The following is a 25345-nucleotide window of genomic DNA, read 5'->3' as shown; positions in this document are numbered from 1 at the left end:
ACCTACACTGATATTACCTTACCACTCGCGAACCTTACCAAAACTCTACCCTAACTTTCTAAACCCTGAGCATACAGCTTCACACACAAGCCAGGTTCCTTCAAAAACGTAATCTCATGAGTTATGTTAGTCATATTAGTAATAAAAAAATAAATACCTCCACTATTATCTTGATTATATGCATAGCACCTCTTAGCCTTATTCATCTTACAGGCTCCACCCTCTTTTGCCAAAAGAATACCTAAAGCAAGACAATTGTGCAATACCATAGCCGTAATTGCTACCATTTATACATTTACTAGCTTAAAAGATCCTGCCATATCTACAGCAAGCCTATCTACCACTGTAAATTAACACATAATTTTCACATCATTCATTGCCACACCCATAGAAGGATTAATGATACCTAATATATCTAAAACTACCTGTCCAAAACTACATCTCACTCTCTCCGATATATGTTCTTCATTTAATTCATCCATATGATAAACTCAAGGAAACACTAAAGCTAAAAAGTACTATCCAACCCAATTTCTCAGCAAACTGAAATAAGTAATCCTCCAAGAAATATAATAAATACCCCTCAAAATAAGCTCTTCACTAAGCAAATGGTTTTGACTAACCTCATAAATTCTATCACACACACTTCCCCCTACATATTCTTCCTTATTTCCCTTTGAGAAGCTACACCTGACCATACATAACTCACCTCTCCTTTCTTGCTCCATATTCAATCTTGGATGCAAAACTGGCAATATAAATTAGTGTTCTTCCATTATGTCCTCCATTTCAATTTTCTGTTATTTCCAGTTTCTTACCACTTTTACACCTCTTTCATTATATTCTTTAAATAAATAATGTTCCTCTATATTCAAGAGACATATATCTATTAATCAGTTTAGTATCATACCTGTTTTGTGCAATCACACTCAAAAACATACCTTATCAAATAAGGAGAAAGGAATTTACCCCAATTTAACATTGCAACATAAACACTACATGACAAAAAATATGAAACCGGTAACTGCACATAAGGTGATCTCTCTCCAGCAGACACAGAATAATAGTCACAAACATAGTAAGTACCCACTAACATTCATTATATTGACATATTCTATAATCCTTTTAGTATACACATTAGCTTTAAAATCACTAAGTTTTCTCTATGTACTGGTATATCATGAATGGTTCAATCATTTAGTAGTAATCTGAACATTAACATTATTAACACGATCTGAAGCATATCCCACAGGAGTCAGTAAGCATAACAACAGCCCCACTAAAACAATCAATATCATTATTAACATTATCAGCTCTACATTTTACAGCATCCGCTGTATTACATGTTCTATTGAGCCAAACATTGTTATTGAGGTAACAATTCAAAAACCAGCAAAACTTTTCTTTAAAACAATTTTTTTTCTTCTTATTTTAGAAAGTCAATAATCAAAACAAAAATCAAAAAATTAGTTGCCCAGTTATTCTTTTTTTTCAAGTTCATTAGATTCAGACTCAATTTAATGATTTTCCATGTTCAAAAATAGGGTAAATTCCAAAAGGTCATAAATCTTTTTTCAATATATCTCTTCAAGTTCGATAAGGTCTTTTAAAGTCTCTTATCAAAATTCTCTTAGTCATCAGTTTTGGATTTCATTTTTATTCAACCGTCTCTATTTCACATTCAAGGTTGTTCTTCTTTGGTTTCAAACTCAGTCACTGATCGACTTTCAAATTTGTACTGGCACCGATTCAACAAAGAATACTTCTCTATGATTTCATCTTCTTCTTCTGAAACTGTGGCTAAATACACCTACTTGTGAGACGCATATTTTTGATTTGGAACTCTTTTTTTTAGCAACTGGTGATTCACTTCCACTAGTTCTGAATTAAATTGTCTCTCAGATTTTCTTTCTGGCTCACAATGCTTTTTTTTCTTGGAAGATCTTCAGATTGTTCTCTCTTAACAACAGTCTTTGAAGCTTAATTGTTCAAGGAACTTTGGGCCTTATTATTATGACCAGTCGGCCAACGACTGCCACGAGACAGCCGGCCACCATGAAAAAAGTGGTGGAGAGGCAACAAGGGGGCCCTAACATGGCCTCTACCTCTCCAGGGCATAGGGGTGCAATCAGGGGGCACATGTTGTGCCCCCCAGTATTAATTCACACCAGTTCTTGCACTCTGTGGCATGTCGCACTGTGCAGGAACTTGCAGACGGTGCTGTCGCTGCAGCGGTCTGCATGTAAGGCTCTTTAATGAGCCGTACAGACTGCCGCCGTTGCAGTGCCGCCTTGCCACCGCCTGCCACAGATTACAATCATAATCCAGCTGGCAATGTGGGCACAACTTTGACGATGCGCGGAGTGGCGTTCCGCGAGAGGACCACCAAAGTCATAATAAGGCCCTTTGACTTGAGCTCTGACACTAACTCAAACTGGAACTTGCACTTTGAACAACTTTGACTCTGTCTCTGTCGGCGCTGTTCACAGTGGACTTTGTCTTTCCTTTGGGAGTTTTTGTAACTCTGATTTCCAAGTTCAACTTTTCAATGCCAAGATTAGAAACATCTTTTTGCAGCTACTAATGCTTTTGGCTTTTGCACTGCAACAGTTTTTCATTTTGTTCACTGTTTTGAAACTGGACGTCAGAAGTTTCAGGTTCTTCAACAGAACTTTCACTAACCTTTTCCTCTTCGTCTGCACCAGCTTCAAAATCTAAATCTTCACTCCCCTAGGGATTCACACTGCAAACTTTAGATTTGACTTTGAACCTGACTTTGTACAGTGTGTTTGCTCTTTACTGGGCTACTTCACACATCCACTGTTTCAGCTACTCTCACTCTCTTTGTGCAAGCAGCATGGATCCACTTTGGCACACTTGCATGCTTTACTGCAGTCTTCATTGCCAGGACCTCCTGGTTTGTCCCTTTCCAATGCTCATCCTGGTATCCCTTGAGGATGTGCTTTCGGATTACAATGCAATCCATTGCATGGAATATCCTTGTTTTATTCTGTTAATACATTCACCTGATGAGAGACAGATTTAATCATATCAGTCAGACCCTTGTAATAATCTAGCACAATATCATCACTTATTGAAACGAGTGCATTTGAAGGTACAAATGCAAGCCTCATTGCTCTACCCTTGACCACTTTATGGGGCGATAAACCAGTGTTTCATGATCACAACACAAAAGGACTGTCAATGGTCTGTACAACTTATGGGGGCAAAGAAAAAATGTGACGGACTCTGTGTCTACCTGTAAAGCGTGTACAACAAAAAGGAAATGAATCCCATCAGCCCACCCATATGGCAGAGCTTCATCATCTGGGATAGAACCAAAGATGGTCCGGTTAGGGAGCCTCACACCTGTTGGAATTATGGGCTTCTCCAAACCCAAGGAACCACCAGTGATGGATCATACCAAAAATCAAATCAGTTTGGAATGGTGTGGGATGTTAAATTGCAGTGAGAAAAAATGTGTGCAAAAAGAATCAAAAAGTGAGATGTAAAATTGGCTACCATGATTTAACTAAAACTTTATTAGGGAAAATCATGGTGTCAAAATTAAAATGAGTGTAAGACAGTTTGACACAATAACTGTCTATTAAGGATGGTATTTGGTCAACATGTTTCAGCCATTGTAGGAAAGTTAAGCCTCCGGGCTCATGATCACCAAAACAACAGGAAGAACATCAGGCCACTTCAAACCAGTAAAAGCACACATGTTTGCTAGCTTGTTCCTAAGAGTGCCATTTGCCCATTCCACAGGACCAGAGGATTGTGGCCAATAGCTACAATGGAGTCTCTGGTTGATATTCAGTGGCGGCTCCATAGCGGAGGAGCATCGCACCACTGCCTTAGAGCAGTGTAAAGGTAAGAAAATATAAAATGATAATAACTTTTAGTTATTATCATTTTATGTTTCCTTTATGGGCAGGCAGGTGGGAGGGGCATCTCTGCTCACGAGCAGGGCAGGAGGGGTTTGCCCACTCCTAAGTGCACAATGACTGTTTGGTCGGCCCTCTTAAGCCGCCCAAACCAGTCATGGGCACTTTCCCCGTTCTCTATGTAGGCTGCATTACAGCCTGCATGGAGAACAAGCCCACCCGCCATTACCTGGTTGAGCGTCGAACCAGGATGCTCAACACCAATCACAATGCTGCATTGCAGCATTGTGGTTGGTCAGGGGAGCCTGCCTGTTCTTCCTGGCTTCCTGTCCAACGAGGAGAGCAGGAGCAAGGAGAAGAGACGCGGATCCCGGCGGCAAGGTAAGTGCAAAAATATTTTTTTTCCTTTGCACAACCCCCCAATCTCCTGCACCCCCCGTGCCTGCCCCCTACCCCGCTACCTGTGAGTCATGCCTGCCGCCACTGTTGATACTGAATGTTGTACAGATTATTTGCAAAACCTCATTTTTAAAACGTGCGCCACGATCAGTCTCAATAGAAATTGGTAGACTGACTTGCCGTATCAAATCCATCAAAAACAACTTAGCAACTGTAAGGCTACCTGATCTCCTTGTGGGAAATTCTTCCACCCGTTTCGAAAACAAGCAGGTTATTACCATGACATAGTTAAAGCTATTACAGTTTGGCATCTCAATCTGCATGGAGTCTTATAAATGGGCCTTCCGATTTACTACATGATTCATGGCTGTACCTGTTCTTTTGTCTTGATTATTTAAATGGCATGTCAAGCATAGGCTGCAAACATCTTCAGCAACATTTCGAAATCCTTTTCTCAATACCTTTTTAAAATCCTAATTAGACTATTTCTACCTGCATGCATTTGGTTGCGCAGGTACTTGCACAATCAGAGGTAGTATTAAGTCAGGCAGCACATGCTTATGTTTTGCATTAACATACACATCCTGATCATTCTTTTTGTAATTAATGTCTCTCATTTTATTTTTTCGTTTTCTGGAGCATCCTTCTGCAAATCCCTCAATTCACTCAAAGAAATCTCTATTTAACCCATAAAGAAACCATTTACATTGTCTGCCTGTTGTACTGAATTAGTTCCCAATTATTACATTTCATTTTTCTGTACAACTGACTCTTTTTGTAATGCACAATATTGTGCCTGCCTGAGAGGCATATCTGTTCCCAAAAGTAATCATATTTTTGTCAGCATTATAGGCTGTACACTTTATGGCAGCAATTTCATTTGACTTCTCTATGGCTTTTAACAAATCCAATACGTACACACTATTGTTTATGGGAGCTCCTGAAGTCGCCATAACTCTTCTTTGTGACCAAAGCTGTCCATAATCATGATCAACACCAAAACCATACTGGCTGTCTGTGTAAATCGTCAAATTCAAATTTTCTGACAGGCAGCAAGCTCTCGTTAAGGCAAGCAGTTCTGCCACTTGCGCTGAAGTTACATTCGGCAAAGGAGATGTTTTCAGTGTCCCTTAACTGGAACATACGACAAAGGCACCTCTCAATTTTCCATACTGTTCTCCTAAACAAGATCCATCAACAAACAATATCAGATCTGCCATTTCCAAAGGTGTTTCTTTATTATCTGGTCTTGGTCTTGTATATAACTCGGTTACCTCAATTCAAGTATAGTCTACTCTGTCATCAATCTCATTGTCATTTTTCCTGTGTTTGCAACTCCTGTCTCAAATAGGAAGCAGTGTTGCTGGGTCCAAGACATTGCATCTCTACATGCAAATGTTCTCTTCAGCAAGTGGTATCTGCTCATAATGAGTCAGTCTACTGTCTGTCATGTCTTGGGTCTTCGGCATTGTCAAAAATATCTAAACCGTATGAGGGACACAGACAATTAAAGTATGACCAATCACAATCTCTTTACTCTGTTCAATTGCTAAGCAGACAGCTGCAACCAGTTTCAAACAACCTGGAAGACTTACAACTACTGGATGCAATAGACCATAAAGATAAATAATTGGGTGCATTAAACTCCCATCTTTTTGGATAAGAATCGAAAGGGCATATCTATCTCGCTCATTACATTACATTGTAATCAGGTAGCCCGAGGGCGGGCGCATGACAAACTCGCTCAGATTTTTAAAACCTTCAATGCATTCCTCATCAAATGGTTGGATCATGGACATAACTGCATCCCAACCTTACCAGAGGCTTTTCAATCCACTGATGAGATTATCTAATAATTCCAAGAAACATCGGAACCTCCCATTGGATGGTTGGCTGATTCAATTTCAGAATTACAGAAACACGTTCATCTCATATTTTAATATGGTGTTCGAGACAGAAGACTTCCTTTTTACAATACAGCGTTTTAGTTTGGGAAATTTTAAGTCCATTATCAGCTAAGTGATTCAGCAGGGCATTTGAGTCAAATTTACAGCCGTCTTTTGTCCTAGGTGCAACCAGTAGGTCATCAATATATTGCACTAGGACTGAATTGCATGGAAACTTCAAACTCTCTAGATCTTTCTGCAGTATTTGCGAGAAGATTGAAGGACTTTCAGTATACCCTTATGGGATCCTACACTACACAAGATCTTTATTAAAAAATTGGAATGCAAAAGGGAATCGCAACTCCTCATGAAGCCGAACAAAGAAGACTGCTTGGCATAAATCAATGACTACATATAATGCTGCTTCTGATGGAATTTGAAACAAAGTTGCTGCTGGATTCGGTACAACTGGACAACATGGAACAACAATCTTGTTAATCTTCTGGAGATCCTGTATGATACATCTGCTGTAACTTAATTAACAATGTGTTTATTACTGAACCCTAGGACATAGACTTCTCTTCCCGAGATGGGTAGGTTTGGATCCACAGATTGAACTGATAGCCCATGTATCGATTAAAAATGAAACTGGATGGCCATTGACTTCTCTGCCAACATATGGGCCACTTTAGTCTTACTTTAAGACTGCTCCAAGCATGCAATCATCCTTCTCTCGCAGGCATAATCATTGTGAACTACTCCCAGCCAACTCATCACGAGGAATCAATGTATTCTGCTGGTACCCTACACTACAGGGCATCTTGTTCCTCATGTTCTGCTACATCACAGGTGCTGTTGGCATTGGCATTCAAAATCTCTGATTCTGCACATTCTGTTCTGAATTCTGCATATTTTGAACCATCATATTATTTCTCTGCATCCCATTCATTCCAGTGTGCACAAAATTCGTATTTGAAACCATTTTGTTTCGGGACACTTTCTCAAACTGCTTTGTCTGAGCAAACATCAGCTTTTATTGGATTTTTTTCTGCTTTGTCTCAAAATAATAACTACTATTTTTTGCTAACCTTAAGATCTCATCTGTGTCATTTGTCTGCCAGCACAACTCATTCTGTTGAATGTGATTATTAATTCCTGGCCTCAATCTATTCACGAAAGCAGGTGGGAAACTACTAACCTCATATTTTTCAGGATTAGTGACTCTGCTGTATTTCTTACAATTATACATTAGCTTCTCATAAAAAGAATGCATTGACTCTTTAGGCTCTTGTGAGATTCTCCAAATCTTATGCCAATTTGTATCCTTCTCAGGGACTTGGTTTTTTAAGTACTCAATCACAGCCTTATATTTCATTGTTATCTCTGTTGTAGGTGCTTTGTTAGGATTGAATCTAGCTGGTTTTTGTGTCGGCCATCCAACCACAACCTTACATTCCAGCCACAAATCTTCAGGAACAACAAGCTCACATAATTAATTCAAATCTGTCCACAACACCTGAAAAATATGTATCAACTAATGTACTTCATCATACCACTTTGCTGGATCTGCATGCAACTTTTTAAAATGATGTGTAAATGCATATGAATCAGTTCTAGTCCATGGCACATGTACAAAATTTCCTTCATGAACCTCTCTCAAAATAAATTCTAAAACAGAGGTAACATCCTGCGTCTTAGTGTCAGATGGTACATCCATACTCATACAAGGCACTGCTGTCATCACAGTTTGCACCACAACACTATCTCCCCCAGCACCTTTGTCCACTCCCGAAAGTAGCAGGGGTCGCATCTGCTGCTCTGTTTGTATATGGAAGAGGTCTGGAATTCACAGGTTCACTTATAAATGTATCATCATCAGAATCATCTGCTTGTTCATTTTCCTCCTTCACTTATTTTTATCCTGTTCTCTTTTCTCAGTGACTATATCATGGAATGTTTTTACACAGTCGATCATTTCCTCCCTTCAACTTTTCTTCTGCGGATCCATTTTGCTCTCAAGCCAATGTCTGAATGAACTCTTCACCTGCTCTGCCGCTTTTTTTTCTCTCTTTCTCTGTAGTCATGCAACCCCATTTATTAAGCTCCTCAAACTGTGTAGGTCTGGACACTGACTTCATGTCATACATTGTTCACCTCAAGAAATCTAGTTTCCTAACACTAAAGGTACCCTGTAATGGAAATTGTAAAACTTCATCATGTGCAGTATATTCAATCCAATCTGAGTACATGTACAGGTACATGTATTGTACTCATTCTCTTTCATCATCTCATAGGCTGGCATTCCTTCTGCAGGCACTTTCTGATCCTTCCTAGATACAACAGTAACCTTAGGCTTTACTAATATGCTTCCTGTTGTTTACATTCAAACCGTAATAGAAATAAACTCAAGCAATCTCAAAATCACAATAAACAAACTAGCAAACAACAACCAGTTGCAGGTCAGCGCTGTCAAAACTCAACCAATCACAGCACAGCCTTGTCAGTAACCAATCAATCAGGGCGCTGCCTTGTGGTGACATCTCACCATTCCCAGCATGGCACCCTGTCTGAGCAAACATTTACAATATGACTTGCACAAGACAATAAAATTGCAAACCCTCTTTAAACAAAATAACTGATAAAGCCTTGTCTGTTTAACCTAGAAAGGAAGGAAATGTCAGTAAATCATGTACAATAATTTAATCACAAATCCTAAACCTTCAGAAACCAGAACAAAATTCAGTACACTCTTGTCCAACCGTTATCTACTCTAATCAGTGCATTTACTCCATGCACATGAGCAAAGTTCACCAACTAAATTTAAACAAAACCTAGAAAAATACATTATTTCAGAGTCCCTATCAATGTGTAAGAGACGCCTCACTCTGAACACTGCAATTACAGATCCTCAAATACATTTACAAATATGAATAATACATCAGGACAACAGTGATCATTTCACCAATTGAATCCACATCATTATTGCATAACCAAACAACAGAAGTCCATCTCTCGAACTCATTCTTCAATGTGCACTCACAAAAATGATCCTGCCTATTAAAACGTACACTCCAGAATGCACAGTCACTTCTTGGGAAGGTCAGTCCCAAACTTTTTTATCAGAGTTCCAAAAACACATTTCTCCCTTTGTCCAGGCATTAAAGACTCAGAAATCACAGAAAAGACTTTGGGGGATCCCTAGTCAAAAGCAGTTGCTTTTATGCAACTAACTCCTGCAACCATAATTGTGGGAGCCCAACTTCCAATAATTCACTAACCCTCAATATTTCGATCAAACCAAAATGTATCTCTAGCAGTTCAGCTCCAGCACCCTTGATCTACCAATAAGAGTCACCACTCTCCTTGACATAAAGCCCCCCAAAATTAGCAGAGTAAATCAAATTGTGACTGGGACCACTCAATAACTGAGTTCTAGCATGATAAAAAGTTAAAGTGTTTTATTATAAAATCTCTAAATAGGCAACACAGAGAATTGCAGTAAATGCCACAAAAGGCTCGTCTATGTACAGAGTACATAGTCAGGAATCAGAAATTATTCCAAGTCATAAGAAGCCAAAAAATGCTCCTCTACAATCTAAATGTCAGATTCACAAGTAACACTCATGGCATCTCCAAGAGAAAAGGGAACATCTCGAAATAGATGGTCAGAGATCTCAGTGGAAAACAGAAAGTCTCCTTGAAATAAATAAGGCCAGAATCCCTGACAGAAAAAGAAAATCATCTCTTGTTCACCCCCAAAAACCAGGGTTTTTTATACACATTTGACGCATTAAACAATTAACAAAACTGCAGATTCAGCATAGCATGATTAGTGATAGCACATATTAGAGGAATCTGAAGTTTAATTGTCATTAGAAGTTTTATAACACTAACTCATTTCTGAGGTAGTCCGGAATCTTTCGGCACCCTAAACTGCAACAGCAGTCCAGAGATGTATAATACAATATGAAACATTCTCATTCACACATAATACACTAGTGCGCTAGCACGAGTGAGTAGGAACTTCCAGCGGAAGTGTGCTTCAGAGGGATACACCAGGAGCATGATGGAAAGTTTTATTCACAATACATGCACTTTAAGGAAAATAACCAATTGTGTCACAGTGTGCTGTGCTCCGTGAGAACTGTGGGGAAAGAAGACTTGCAGGGGACATTGATTTGGAAAGGGGAATGAGCAGGACGAGCAAAACAATAAAAACTGCATTAATCTTAATAAAGCGTTATTTTCCCCAAAAGTGTCATAATTAAACTACATTAATAATCACGCTTTCAAACATCATAAAGAATTTATTGGAACTGCATATTAAATGAGATGATAATGGTAAACACCACAGAACAGTGAAGGAGAAAAATATTTTCAAACTAGCTAATGTTCATACTCAAATTAAACATGCAATCCTAATTCCAATTGGTCTTGCCATTGGATGTAGCCATGCTGTAACGCATTCCCAAGGCTGTGTCATTTCAAAGGTGGGTGCTCCAAGCATGCACGTGCCTACAAAATGTCAAGAGCACTTTTTTCTTTTTGTTTACCACTTTGTGTTTGATCAGTCAGCAACAAGGAGAACAAGCATTTGCAATGCAAAAGGTCTCGCATTTGCGAGAGTTTGAGCTATTGGCATTGTGTAAATTATATTGTTTTTTACTTATTTTTTTTGTTTGGAGAGGATGTACATTGTTTGTAGTGGAATTATGTGGTTTGGATTGGAATTGTTAGTTGTGAAATAGTGTGGGGTTGAACAGTGTGGTGTGTAGTGTATTTATGTAGTGGAATTATGTGGTATGGTGAATAGATAGGGGTGAGAGCTGTATAAAATAGATAGCAAGTAAGGTTAAGGGGAATAGGTAGTTTGTGTAGGAGGTGGCGAATGAAGAGTAGATAGAGTAGTAGAAAGAGTGTGTTAGAGAGAATGAATGGGAGAGTAGGTTATAGACACAAAGAGGCTGTGTTTGTGTACACACTGAAAGAAGTGGAGGAGAGTGTGTGTTTGCTGTTTGGATTTTTTGAAAAGTTATGGTAAAGAAACTGTGCTGTAAGACCTGAAGTGAACCAATATGAGAAATGTTGGTTGAGGGTATGGTTGTGCAATGGAATTATGTGAATAGTAAGTATGTGGTATTGTGCGTTGTGAAGTGTCATGTATTGAGTGGAATTATGTGAAGCGGTATTGAATTATGTGGAATTCTGTGGTGTGAATTAGAGGTATGCGGTGTGTAGTGAAATGATGTGTTGTCGAGTGGAATTGTGTGCTGTGGAACTGAATTGTGTTGCATGGAATTGTGTGAGACGGAGTTAAATTATGTTGAGTAGAATTATGTGGCACGTGTGGAGTGTGTTTATGTGGAGTGTTGATGTGTGCCATCGAGTAGATTTATGTGCAGTGTGATTATGTGCTATGCAGTGGAGTGTAATTTTGTTGTGTGGTATGGAATTGAGTGGCATTGTGTGGAACTGTGTGGCATGGTGTGGAAACTCTTCTGTGTAAAAAGCCACACAAAAGGGCATGAATGGGGGTGGAGGGAAACCATTGAGGAAGGGTCCGTCTATTTCTTCTTTTATTAACAGAACGCTTGTGAACTATGAAGCGCGGCGTTGGTGCATTGGGGGCAGGCGGGGGTAGGGGGGCAGGGGCAAGGGGGGGAATGGCTAGGAACATATTTACCATACGAAATGGTCTGAAAGTAGCCAAGTATTTTTTAGTAAATATGTTAATATATTCCATATAAATAATAAAATACCTGATGTGCATAGAAAACTCTTCAGTGCATACTTTTTAGTTTAATTACTTTGCGATCCGCGCCCCAGGGAGGTTCACGGATCCCTCCTCTTCCTCCTGCCCCTCGTCCATTGCTGGGCTGCAAGCTCGAAAGTGGTGTGGCAGTTGGGTGTTGGGCACATGTAAAAAGCACTGGCTGTAACTGGAGTTCAGGTAGCAAGCATCGGGAGTGCTGCGCTGGACAGATTAAGGGAAGTTGAGGGCTACCCAAATATAGCAACACACAAAAACAAGCCATTTCATAGGAAAACCTGTCACCACTAAATTAAACATAGAAAACTTTCCAACTACCCAGGAAAAGTTCTTTCCATTTCCCACTCCTGTCTCTCCCCTAGTTCAGTAAATCAACTTAAAAGCAGTTGTTTCAGCTCAGATGTTTCTCAGGAGAAGATGTGGCCGGTGTCCAGACATCGAGTAGCGATCAGCTCTTGGAATGGCCCCAGTGATAACACAGCTGTTCTGATTCCAAAACACAAAGTTAGCACCTCAGTACCTCCACTGGTCTTCCAGTTGAAACGGGAGAGTGACAGCTAGTAGGCGGGTTATTAACAGGAGAAGAGGCCTCTTTTTTTCTAACAAAGTGTAATAAGTAATAAACAGACTAGACACTTAATTTGGCCTCGAACAATATAGCTATTGCAAATGTATGGAAAAATAAGTAAATTAGTACATGACTGTATCTGTGTTCCTTTCAAGACATCCTGTCTCTTGGATGAGAGTTTGGTTTCATCAGCTTCCATTAAAGCACAATTAGACGTCTACAGTCCATATGTGATCTAGGCCAAGCAAAGAGGGACATCCATCTGTGCAGCTCTGTCAAATTACACCACAGCCGCCTGAATCTACTGGAGTGAGAACATTTCGTCTATGCCTCATAAAAGTATAGAGGGAACCGGTTTTATGCAGCTTGAAAGAAGGAAGGTGTAAATCATCATGACACAGTCAAGCGCCCGGATATAAGCACAGCTACCACAGCAGGTGCCGACACCTGTAGGTTCACCCATCAGACCATACAGGAGAAACATTCTATTATTCAGCTCCTGTAACATTCCCGGAGACTCGCACAATGCGCTCCACACATAGCACCGGTAACAGATCATGGCCGAGCATCTTGCGAGAAGAAAAGAGCAGTTTGGAACTCAGCAGATTTTAAGGCCCCTTTATGAAACACTCGCGGGAACTGCAAAGAAACACACCCCAGAGAGGAGCTATAATCACCCTGAAAGGTCATTGAGGCCTAGTTTGAGTGTTGTAACAGGCCCCCCTGCCTTTTTGAAAAAACTACATCACACTGGCACGGTGCAGTGCTGTAAATGTTTGTATGGTCTGAATAAAGCTATTTTTTTATCAGCTTTTTGTACTTTTTTTATTTCCTTTTGAGAATTTGCAAATTGTTGTAGCAAGAAGTTTAGTGGAGAAATGCAATGTATGTGTAAATGTAGCAACACGTACCACGTGACAGAGACAAGAACTGATATATATATATATATGTATATATATATATATCAGGCGCGCAACACCCATTGGAATCAAAGGGCTTCAACCCCCGCCCCCGTCGTGTGTGGCAGCCCGGGCTCAAACAACTCCTGGGCACGCACACATATCACAAACAAAGGTTACGTCACGCATGTAAGTATTACTCATGTTCTTTATTAATGGAGGCTGCAGTCAGGTTAAGGCGGAGAACTGATCACCCTTCGTCTTTCCGCCAGACGCGGATCGGGTTTATAACCCTTAATCATTGGCGTGATGCTCAAACAGCAGGACAACATTGTATGATAAATGTAAACTCTTCCAGACCGCCCCAGTGGGCGTGGCCGGCACTGGCCACCCCCGTAGCCTTCTGGCTGTCGTAGCTACACATGTGCAGTATTCCTCAAGTGAGTTTGTCTTGAAGTGAACCAGTCAAAGTTCAATCAAACACATACATATACACACTCATACGCACTCCTATATAGCCATGCCCTTCTCTGTGGGTCACACATTTCTGTTACACATACCACCGTTTTCTGTTTGTGCTTCAAAGAGATGAAGCAAACATATGCCGATTCGCCCACCAAAAACGTTGTGCACCTCAATTCCGAGGTACAGTACCCAAAAACAGGCATGGCCCTGCGATGTGCGGGCCTTGACTTCACGTGAGGGCTTGCATATGCCGCCATCCTCCATCCCTGCACTCCCGGCACTTAGTCTGGCTTCAGAGCCGACAGCTCAGGACAGTCGCAGGAATCAGCCTTCAAGGATCATGTTTCCGGGTCCTATACTGTCACCCTGCATACATCAAACTCACCCCAGTACTTTGTAAAACGGTGAGCAGTTACACAAGAGCCACATGCAGATATTGCGCACTACATACAACGTGCATATCTAAGGATCCCCACATTCCCCGTAGCGCTTCGAATCTCCCTGTGCAGCTCTTGGACCGAATTTCCAGGCTTCATAACCACACTGGGGTCACTCCCTGACATGCTGCGGACAGTGGAGTGCTAACACGTCACGGCACAGTGCCAGGTCTGCTGCAGAGGAGCGGCCGGAGCAGGACCAGACGGCACTGCTTCTACTCGAATACAACAATAACCAATTCGGCTCCAGGCTCTGACATTTACAACGCCCCGTGGGAAGCGGCGAAGAGTGGAATCCTTATTATAAAATGTGTGCACACCTGGTTCAAATGCGCTCACTGTGGTTGGCAGAGGTAAAGCAGCTCAATGGGTTAGGCGCCAACAGCACAGGCCCTGTGTAACTTGCAGGACACGCATTGAAACCCTAACATAACCAGCTCAATCTTCTGCCTCACAGAGGGATGAGGTGAGCGCCGTTCTACTGGGCAGACCTGGGGTCTGGCGTGAGGGTCGCCAGGGGCGCGCACACGTGCACAGCAGTGCGCAGCCCCTGCCTGAGAGGACGAAGAGCCCCCGCGGTGTGGACCGGCCAGAGGCCCGATGCAGGCCACGGTTGCAGCGACCTCATGGATGGCGGACGCTTCGGATCTGCAGGGTGCTCCCAGAGTCGAGGGATCTCATCCAGTTCTGCATTCTTCTGCGAGAAGCCCAGAAGCCCGCGCCCATGGAGTGGATGGCCCAGGCGCAGTGGTGACGCGGGCTCCCATGCCTGAGGGAGAGCCCCGCGGTGGCAGCAGACGTCAGGAGTGGCGGCTGAGGCCGCTGATGCGGTAAGTGGGGCTTAATTGTGGGGGGGAGGCGGCGGCATGTGTGGGTGTGTGCGTGGGGGGAGCGGCGGAGGTGTGTGCGTGGGGGGGCGGCGGCGGTGTGTGTGTATGTGTGTGTGTGTGTGCATCTGTCTGTGTATGCGCGTGTGTGCTGTGCCTTCGGCCGGCCTCAGTAACGCTGCGTGTGTGTGTGTGCGCGCGCGCGCGCGCGAAGCACGTCCACATACCCTAAGCAGCTCGTGCACCGGTCTGTCTCCCTTGGGAGGCATTACAACAACAATAGGTATGGCTGCCGAGACCTAAAAAGTAGCAAGCGGGAGGAAGCAACACAGAGGAGTTGGTTGGAATCACGAATGGTAAGGAAGCAACAGGATGGAGGGGGCAGCAACACAGGTGAAAGGAGCAAAAAGGGGGCATAGGTGAGGAAAGCAATATGGAGGGGGGAGTGGTGTCAGCAAGTGAAAAGAGAAGAGCATGGAGTGGGGGATAAGGAAACAGACTACAGACCACTGCTGAGCTGGGGGTAGAAGGGACACGTGGGACAGGAGAGGCGCACAAGCGTGTGCGCAGCTCCGCAGGGCTGGGGAGAAGCACACCGACAGAGAAAGACCAACACAATCACAGTGAACAGAGACGTACATGAGAGAGACAGCTGGAAAATATATACACTCTTGTGAAGTGCTTAAACAAAGTGAAGAAAAAAGTAGTGCCAGAAATATGAGCACTGCAACGACACAAATAATGCATACATGATTCAGGGGAGTAACAAACACACGACGAGGAAGTAAAGTCCACACAAAATAACAAATAAGAAGCAAGCAAATAAGTGCCAATGAAGCCAAACAATTAGTAAGCAATGGGTGGGTTCTTCTTTGCCCACTGTAAGCTGACAATAAGTCTCGCAACAGACAGCACATCCACTGTCTAGTAGGCAAGACATAACAAGCATTTGCAAAGCCAATATGTCTCGCCTATACAAGAACTATTGGATTTGGTAATGTGTTTTTGCAATGTTGAAAAAAATATAGAAAGGGAGGTCTCCTCACATATCCAATGACGGGACGAGGAGAGAGAAGAAACAGGAAATCAGAACAGTCCCTATTATTACCTATAAAACAAGGATACAATTATCCTCAACTATACCACCATAGCTCAAGAGATCTTTGCATTTATATCCACTCCAGACATTTATACATAATAAGCCAACAATAAAATCAGAGTTATACAAAATTTATTTTAAAATATACAAAGACAAATGTCAAATACAGTACCACAGTGCAAAAAATGTAAAAAACAGAATGTTTACGGTTTTTGTCAGCACCCTACCAATAGGTCAATGGTGCACACACAATTCATACATGAAAAAACAATTAAAAAAGCAAATCGCTATTAAAAACAAGTTGTCGACGCAGCGTTTCGGTTTCTATGATGACACCTTCATCAGGACAGGGTTCTATACAGTAAAGAAACACAATATTAACAACAATAATTTTCTTAAAGACACAACTTTATCTCCATCTGTTCTTGAAAATTTTTTTCTAGTTTTTTCACACACATTTGACAATTGATTGACGTATTACAGAAAAGCATTGTGTCATGGGGAAAATTATTTTGCATGGGGTGCCAGGGTACATGGGAAAGTGGCAGCGTGATCTCTTGAGCTAAGAAGAACAAAAGCATTATATGCTTCCAGGTGACATGTTTCTAAATTCACAATACACCCAGGGGTAGTCCAAGACTATTCAAGTTTATAATATTTCTAAATATAGACACTTTTATACTTACTCTAACAGGGCGTACTCTTTTGAAATGAGAGACGTCTTCCTCTTTTATTAATTTGAGGTAGCAGTCCTTAGTTCATCATAGGACATCAGGTACACAAATAGTGGTGGACGAGTAAAGTATCTTTTAGTGTCTGAAACAATAAACACCATCCTATATGCTCATACTGTAGTAAATATGAGAGTCTAAAAAAAATAATAATTTTTAAAAACTAGTGCTCAAGGGTCAGTCAATTACCTTTGCTATACACTGGATTTTCCTGTTCGTTGAGGAAAAAGGAGCCACCGATATGAGGGACCTTTGTATAGGATTCCTTAAAAAATATAGAATAAGGACCATATCAATTTGGATTACAATTGGGAGAGTCGGAGTTTACTCATTCACCTTTATCATTATATAATGCTTACCCTGTATTTTTAGGGATCAGTCCGGAGTGTGAGCCGTGGCTGGATGCCTTCCGGTTTTGTTATGTAATTAAAACCAAGTTGCAGATTACTTTTCTTCACTCTGCTTGGCGGGGGTTTTTTTGTATTACCACCTTAAGGAAAACATATATGTGTATATATCAGTAGCGGTTTTAGTTGATTCCTAATTCATTAGCACCTATATTTACCTCTTTCGAAAGACTAGGCCAATTACATTATATAACGAAGCTTTTATTTTCTGCTTACCGGTCTATTTATCCGACATAGTCAGATGTGATTAAAATTGATGTGTACGAAATATTGGCCGTTTGTTATAGAATTGCTATAAGCTTTTAACAGTATTTGTAATTTCAACAGTATAGTGTACAAGCGAGGAGCCTGTGCATCACCAAACGCCACCTCCGCATCTCTAGGTGTCGTTTCACTATTCATCTACCCTTCTTTACTTAGGGAAATCTAGTAACTTGGCTCGTCCTTTTCAATGGTTTCGTCGAGACCGAGCTGTTTGTTAAGGTTATTCTGCGATGTTACAACTAGAGCTCCTTAGCTTAACCTCTAGCTAGCAAAGTTAACTAGAGCGCAAAGGGTCGAAATTACCCCATTTCTTTCGGTGTGAATGCGCTTACCTTCTATTTAGTATTCGGCCTCCCTGCTCCTTTTTCACTCGTATTCGTCCGTTCTGTCGATACGCCCATCTTGTGTTTTGATGGTATTTAAACATTTCTGGTTCGCGCGTTTTCAATGAAAAATCGCGAGACTACGCTTACGTATTGCTTTATGCGACCCCAGAAGAGAACTACTGCAGTAGTTTACATATAATTTTCATGGGATTCACGGGAGACTTCAGGTTTTATCCATGATTAATTTATTCATTTAATGAAAAAACACGCTCGATATTGTGTTTTTTTTGCAAGCGATAATGATTTGCGCATCTATAAAATACCGAGTTAAGTTTATAAAAAACCGGTATTAATGCTGATTATGTTATTATTCATCTTATCCATACTGAAAGGAGCCATGAGGAACAGGAGTTTGTAGGGAAGAGTATTCTCTATCTGGGTATTTCGATAATTCAATTTATTTATAATATACGTTCCCAGTCTTCTTTATTATTCAGCCCATTTCTAACGGTGTTAAAGCGGGACATGAAAAACTGCTCTCGTTTTTTCCTTTTGAGATCGATGTCTCCTCCTCTTAGGTTTGTTTGGATACTTTCCACTCCACACCACGATAGATCTTTAACCGTGTGATTGGCCTCTTGCCAATGGTCAGTCAATGGGGCACCTCTTTTTTTTGTCCTAATTGCAGATTTGTGTTCTGTAATTCTAAGGCGAATTTCTCGACCTGTCTCTCCTATATAAGTTAAGTTGCATGGGCATCTTATCAAATATATCAAATTCTTGGAACGACAATTAATAAAGGATTTGATTTTATGTTTCACCTTGTCTTGTTCAATGTGATCACCTTTAATAATGTTATCACAGTTGCAGCAATTTCCACATGGAAAAGTACCAGTGGGAAGGGGGGCGTTATTAATACTTGATTGTGTGATACAGGGGATTTCTCTATATGTATGTACAAGGCTACTTTTCAATGTATGGTTGCGTCTAAACGCAAACATCGGTTTGGACACTTTCTCTTTGTTTGGTTTGGTTACTAAATTCCAATTGCGATTTATTATATTTTTAATTTTATTGCTGATGCAGCTGTAATTGGTAACAAATATTACACGTTTTTCCTTCTCTGCATTCTCCTTTTTTGAGAAAAGATTGTCCCTGTTAAAATACTTGGCTCTTTTATATGCGTGTCTAATCATGCGTTTTGGGTAGCCTCTTTCTGTGAATTTGTTGGTAAGCACCAAAGCATGTTTCTCAAAGTCTCGCATTTTGGTGCAGTTGCGTTTCAACCTTAAAAATTGGCCGAAAGGTATGTTGTCCTTCTGGCACGGCGGATGGTAGCTGGAGTAATGGAGCATGGTGTTCCTATCCGTCTTTTTAGTAAAGAGCTCTACCTGAAGTTTGTTGTCATCATGTTTGATCAAAATGTCCAGAAATTCACATTGATTAGTATCATATTGTGCTGTAAATCTCAAGTTACTGTCTCCAAGGTTCAGCCATGAGATAAATTCTTTTAAAATGTCCAGTGGTCCTGACCAAATAAAAAAAACATCATCAATATATCGGGACCATAACGATATATTCTCAAAAAAAGGAGCTAATGGGTTAAAAATGTGAATATTTTCAAATTGGGCTACATAAAGACAGGCCAAGCTGGGAGCACAGGTGGCTCCCATGCTGGTCCCCTTTATTTGTTTATAATATTCTTTATTGAAGATGAAAATATTATTTTTAAGAACAAGACTAACACAGTCTATGACAAATGTTTCTTGCTGGTTAAAATCTCTATCTACCGGGCAGAGTAACTGTTTAATCATGTTGATGGTGCTGTCCTGTGGTATATTTGTATATAATGCCTCGATATCGAGGGTCACTAAATACTGAGTTTCAGGGTTGAAAGGTAGGGATTCTATTTTCTGAATTATTGCTCCTGTATCCTTAATATAGGCTGGTTGTTTTATGACATAGGGTTGTAAAAAAATGTCAGCATATTTACTGAGTGGCTCAGTTAGTGAGCCAATACTCGCTACTATAGGCCTCATAGGTGGATCATGAATATCTTTATGGACTTTTGGGAGACCATAGAGGGCAGGTATAGTTGGATTGTTATTCCACAGAAATCTATACTCTTCTTCACAGATTGCGCAGTCTTCCTTTGCCAGGTCTAATGTTCTTTTAATTACATTTTTTAATTCAGTCCAATCATTCCTAGATACTTTTTGATAGTGTTCCTTGTTCTCTAGCATGTTGGTCATCTTAGCATTGTATTGGGAGGTGTTCATAATTACAATGCTACCGCCCTTATCTGCAGGCTTGATAGTAAGTGTCTGGCAGTTTTCTAGATGTTTTAGAGCATTTTTCTCATCTTTGTTCAAATTAAATTGAGTCCAGTTTTTCTGATCTAAAAGTTCCAAGACATTTTTTTCTACAATTCTTTCAAATGCTTCTATATCTTTATTCGTTTGACCAATCTGCGGTGTCCAAGTGGACTTGGGTTTTAGACCTGATTTATTTAAGGATGGAGCCCTATCTTTCCCTTCAAAGAATGTTAATAATCTGACTTTTCTAAAAAAATTTTGCAAGTCTCTCTCAAGATTAAACCTGTCTACAGGACATGCTACAGCGAAACCTAGACCCTTTTCCAGAAGTTTAGTTTCTGTTTCACTAAGCACGGTGTCTGATAGGTTAATGACAGGGGCTTTTCTTATTTGCTCCATGTCTTCTGACTCCTGGTATAAGGTCTCTGGTACGGCTGAGGTTGAGGGGCATAATTCCCTCTCCCTCTGCCTCTCCCTCTCTGTTGTCCATAGGGTTGGCGTTGGGCTAAAAAAGGAAGTGAGTCTTTGGTAGTTCCCATTGCGCCTTCCCTGTCTTTATTAGAAGTCCTACTATCCTCTTGATATTCTGTTTCAGAGTCTGTGCTAGAGTAAGAGGTGTCAAAGAACCTTACTTTTTTCTTTTGGAAATTTTGGTTCTGATTAGGTTGCCAAGGCCTACGATTAGGGAAAGACTCTCTGGGGCGTTCATAAAAGTCTTTCTGAAGATAAGGATACACATGTTCTGGGTTATATTTAGCTACATCCTTACCGAATTTATTGCTTTTTTTATTAAAAAGGTAATCCCTATAGCCATCAACATCATTTTGGATGTCTTCCAGTTTTTTACGTGCATCATCTAGAGCTGTGCTATCCGAGAGTTTTTGTTCGAGATCTTTAATTTCTTGTCTCTCTATGACTAGGATGTCCGTCGCAGTTTCAATGATTAAAAGCATCCAGTCACGGCTGCATCTATTTGCCACCAGCGTCCAGTTCTCTATGAACTTTTTATTATTAATAAATATGCCGGGTTCATTATTAACTTGAAGCCCCTTTGGGATTATTCCGCGTTTGCAATAATCAATCAGGAAGTCTGAGTGTAATTCAGTCCTAATGGTTTTCTTTTTGGCGTTCCATAAATTACGCCATTCATCTTCATTGGTATTGTCAATTCTGACGGTGGAGATATTTTTAACCGTCCCATTTATAATCTTATTGAATTGATCCTCATTATAACTGAGTGTTTTTATGCCTTCCATATTGGCTTGTGGGTAAAATTACCCAGAGGTTATGAACACTACCTCCCCGGTTAACAAACCGTGTATACACTGAAAAAAATATAGAAAGGGAGGTCTCCTCACATATCCAATGACGGGACGAGGAGAGAGAAGAAACAGGAAATCAGAACAGTCCCTATTATTACCTATAAAACAAGGATACAATTATCCTCAACTATACCACCATAGCTCAAGAGATCTTTGCATTTATATCCACTCCAGACATTTATACATAATAAGCCAACAATAAAATCAGAGTTATACAAAATTTATTTTAAAATATACAAAGACAAATGTCAAATACAGTACCACAGTGCAAAAAATGTAAAAAACAGAATGTTTACGGTTTTTGTCAGCACCCTACCAATAGGTCAATGGTGCACACACAATTCATACATGAAAAAACAATTAAAAAAGCAAATCGCTATTAAAAACAAGTTGTCGACGCAGCGTTTCGGTTTCTATGATGACACCTTCATCAGGACAGGGTTCTATACAGTAAAGAAACACAATATTAACAACAATAATTTTCTTAAAGACACAACTTTATCTCCATCTGTTCTTGAAAAATTTTTTCTAGTTTTTTCACACACATTTGACAATTGATTGACGTATTACAGAAAAGCATTGTGTCATGGGGAAAATTATTTTGCATGGGGTGCCAGGGTACATGGGAAAGTGGCAGCGTGATCTCTTGAGCTAAGAAGAACAAAAGCATTATATGCTTCCAGGTGACATGTTTCTAAATTCACAATACACCCAGGGGTAGTCCAAGACTATTCAAGTTTATAATATTTCTAAATATAGACACTTTTATACTTACTCTAACAGGGCGTACTCTTTTGAAATGAGAGACGTCTTCCTCTTTTATTAATTTGAGGTAGCAGTCCTTAGTTCATCATAGGACATCAGGTACACAAATAGTGGTGGACGAGTAAAGTATCTTTTAGTGTCTGAAACAATAAACACCATCCTATATGCTCATACTGTAGTAAATATGAGAGTCTAAAAAAAATAATAATTTTTAAAAACTAGTGCTCAAGGGTCAGTCAATTACCTTTGCTATACACTGGATTTTCCTGTTCGTTGAGGAAAAAGGAGCCACCGATATGAGGGACCTTTGTATAGGATTCCTTAAAAAATATAGAATAAGGACCATATCAATTTGGATTACAATTGGGAGAGTCGGAGTTTACTCATTCACCTTTATCATTATATAATGCTTACCCTGTATTTTTAGGGATCAGTCCGGAGTGTGAGCCGTGGCTGGATGCCTTCCGGTTTTGTTATGTAATTAAAACCAAGTTGCAGATTACTTTTCTTCACTCTGCTTGGCGGGGGTTTTTTTGTATTACCACCTTAAGGAAAACATATATGTGTATATATCAGTAGCGGTTTTAGTTGATTCCTAATTCATTAGCACCTATATTTACCTCTTTCGAAAGACTAGGCCAATTACATTATATAACGAAGCTTTTATTTTCTGCTTACCGGTCTATTTATCCGACATAGTCAGATGTGATTAAAATTGATGTGTACGAAATATTGGCCGTTTGTTATAGAATTGCTATAAGCTTTTAACAGTATTTGTAATTTCAACAGTATAGTGTACAAGCGAGGAGCCTGTGCATCACCAAACGCCACCTCCGCATCTCTAGGTGTCGTTTCACTATTCATCTACCCTTCTTTACTTAGGGAAATCTAGTAACTTGGCTCGTCCTTTTCAATGGTTTCGTCGAGACCGAGCTGTTTGTTAAGGTTATTCTGCGATGTTACAACTAGAGCTCCTTAGCTTAACCTCTAGCTAGCAAAGTTAACTAGAGCGCAAAGGGTCGAAATTACCCCATTTCTTTCGGTGTGAATGCGCTTACCTTCTATTTAGTATTCGGCCTCCCTGCTCCTTTTTCACTCGTATTCGTCCGTTCTGTCGATACGCCCATCTTGTGTTTTGATGGTATTTAAACATTTCTGGTTCGCGCGTTTTCAATGAAAAATCGCGAGACTACGCTTACGTATTGCTTTATGCGACCCCAGAAGAGAACTACTGCAGTAGTTTACATATAATTTTCATGGGATTCACGGGAGACTTCAGGTTTTATCCATGATTAATTTATTCATTTAATGAAAAAACACGCTCGATATTGTGTTTTTTTTGCAAGCGATAATGATTTGCGCATCTATAAAATACCGAGTTAAGTTTATAAAAAACCGGTATTAATGCTGATTATGTTATTATTCATCTTATCCATACTGAAAGGAGCCATGAGGAACAGGAGTTTGTAGGGAAGAGTATTCTCTATCTGGGTATTTCGATAATTCAATTTATTTATAATATACGTTCCCAGTCTTCTTTATTATTCAGCCCATTTCTAACGGTGTTAAAGCGGGACATGAAAAACTGCTCTCGTTTTTTCCTTTTGAGATCGATGTCTCCTCCTCTTAGGTTTGTTTGGATACTTTCCACTCCACACCACGATAGATCTTTAACCGTGTGATTGGCCTCTTGCCAATGGTCAGTCAATGGGGCACCTCTTTTTTTTGTCCTAATTGCAGATTTGTGTTCTGTAATTCTAAGGCGAATTTCTCGACCTGTCTCTCCTATATAAGTTAAGTTGCATGGGCATCTTATCAAATATATCAAATTCTTGGAACGACAATTAATAAAGGATTTGATTTTATGTTTCACCTTGTCTTGTTCAATGTGATCACCTTTAATAATGTTATCACAGTTGCAGCAATTTCCACATGGAAAAGTACCAGTGGGAAGGGGGGCGTTATTAATACTTGATTGTGTGATACAGGGGATTTCTCTATATGTATGTACAAGGCTACTTTTCAATGTATGGTTGCGTCTAAACGCAAACATCGGTTTGGACACTTTCTCTTTGTTTGGTTTGGTTACTAAATTCCAATTGCGATTTATTATATTTTTAATTTTATTGCTGATGCAGCTGTAATTGGTAACAAATATTACACGTTTTTCCTTCTCTGCATTCTCCTTTTTTGAGAAAAGATTGTCCCTGTTAAAATACTTGGCTCTTTTATATGCGTGTCTAATCATGCGTTTTGGGTAGCCTCTTTCTGTGAATTTGTTGGTAAGCACCAAAGCATGTTTCTCAAAGTCTCGCATTTTGGTGCAGTTGCGTTTCAACCTTAAAAATTGGCCGAAAGGTATGTTGTCCTTCTGGCACGGCGGATGGTAGCTGGAGTAATGGAGCATGGTGTTCCTATCCGTCTTTTTAGTAAAGAGCTCTACCTGAAGTTTGTTGTCATCATGTTTGATCAAAATGTCCAGAAATTCACATTGATTAGTATCATATTGTGCTGTAAATCTCAAGTTACTGTCTCCAAGGTTCAGCCATGAGATAAATTCTTTTAAAATGTCCAGTGGTCCTGACCAAATAAAAAAAACATCATCAATATATCGGGACCATAACGATATATTCTCAAAAAAAGGAGCTAATGGGTTAAAAATGTGAATATTTTCAAATTGGGCTACATAAAGACAGGCCAAGCTGGGAGCACAGGTGGCTCCCATGCTGGTCCCCTTTATTTGTTTATAATATTCTTTATTGAAGATGAAAATATTATTTTTAAGAACAAGACTAACACAGTCTATGACAAATGTTTCTTGCTGGTTAAAATCTCTATCTACCGGGCAGAGTAACTGTTTAATCATGTTGATGGTGCTGTCCTGTGGTATATTTGTATATAATGCCTCGATATCGAGGGTCACTAAATACTGAGTTTCAGGGTTGAAAGGTAGGGATTCTATTTTCTGAATTATT

At 40.1% G+C, this 25345-nt stretch overlaps 1 protein-coding gene across 6 annotated transcripts in view; it reads right to left on the bottom strand.

Annotated features, from left to right (window-relative positions):
• The window catches only part of PDE5A (phosphodiesterase 5A), an 869998-nt gene that overhangs the window by 267177 nt on the left and 577476 nt on the right, over window positions 1-25345 (bottom strand). The window lies entirely within an intron of this gene.

Source organism: Lissotriton helveticus, chromosome 2_1 (genome assembly GCF_964261635.1).
Source record: "Lissotriton helveticus chromosome 2_1, aLisHel1.1, whole genome shotgun sequence".
Classification (NCBI taxonomy): Eukaryota; Metazoa; Chordata; class Amphibia; order Caudata; family Salamandridae; genus Lissotriton; species Lissotriton helveticus.
This window is presented reverse-complemented; position numbering and strand designations above follow the sequence as displayed.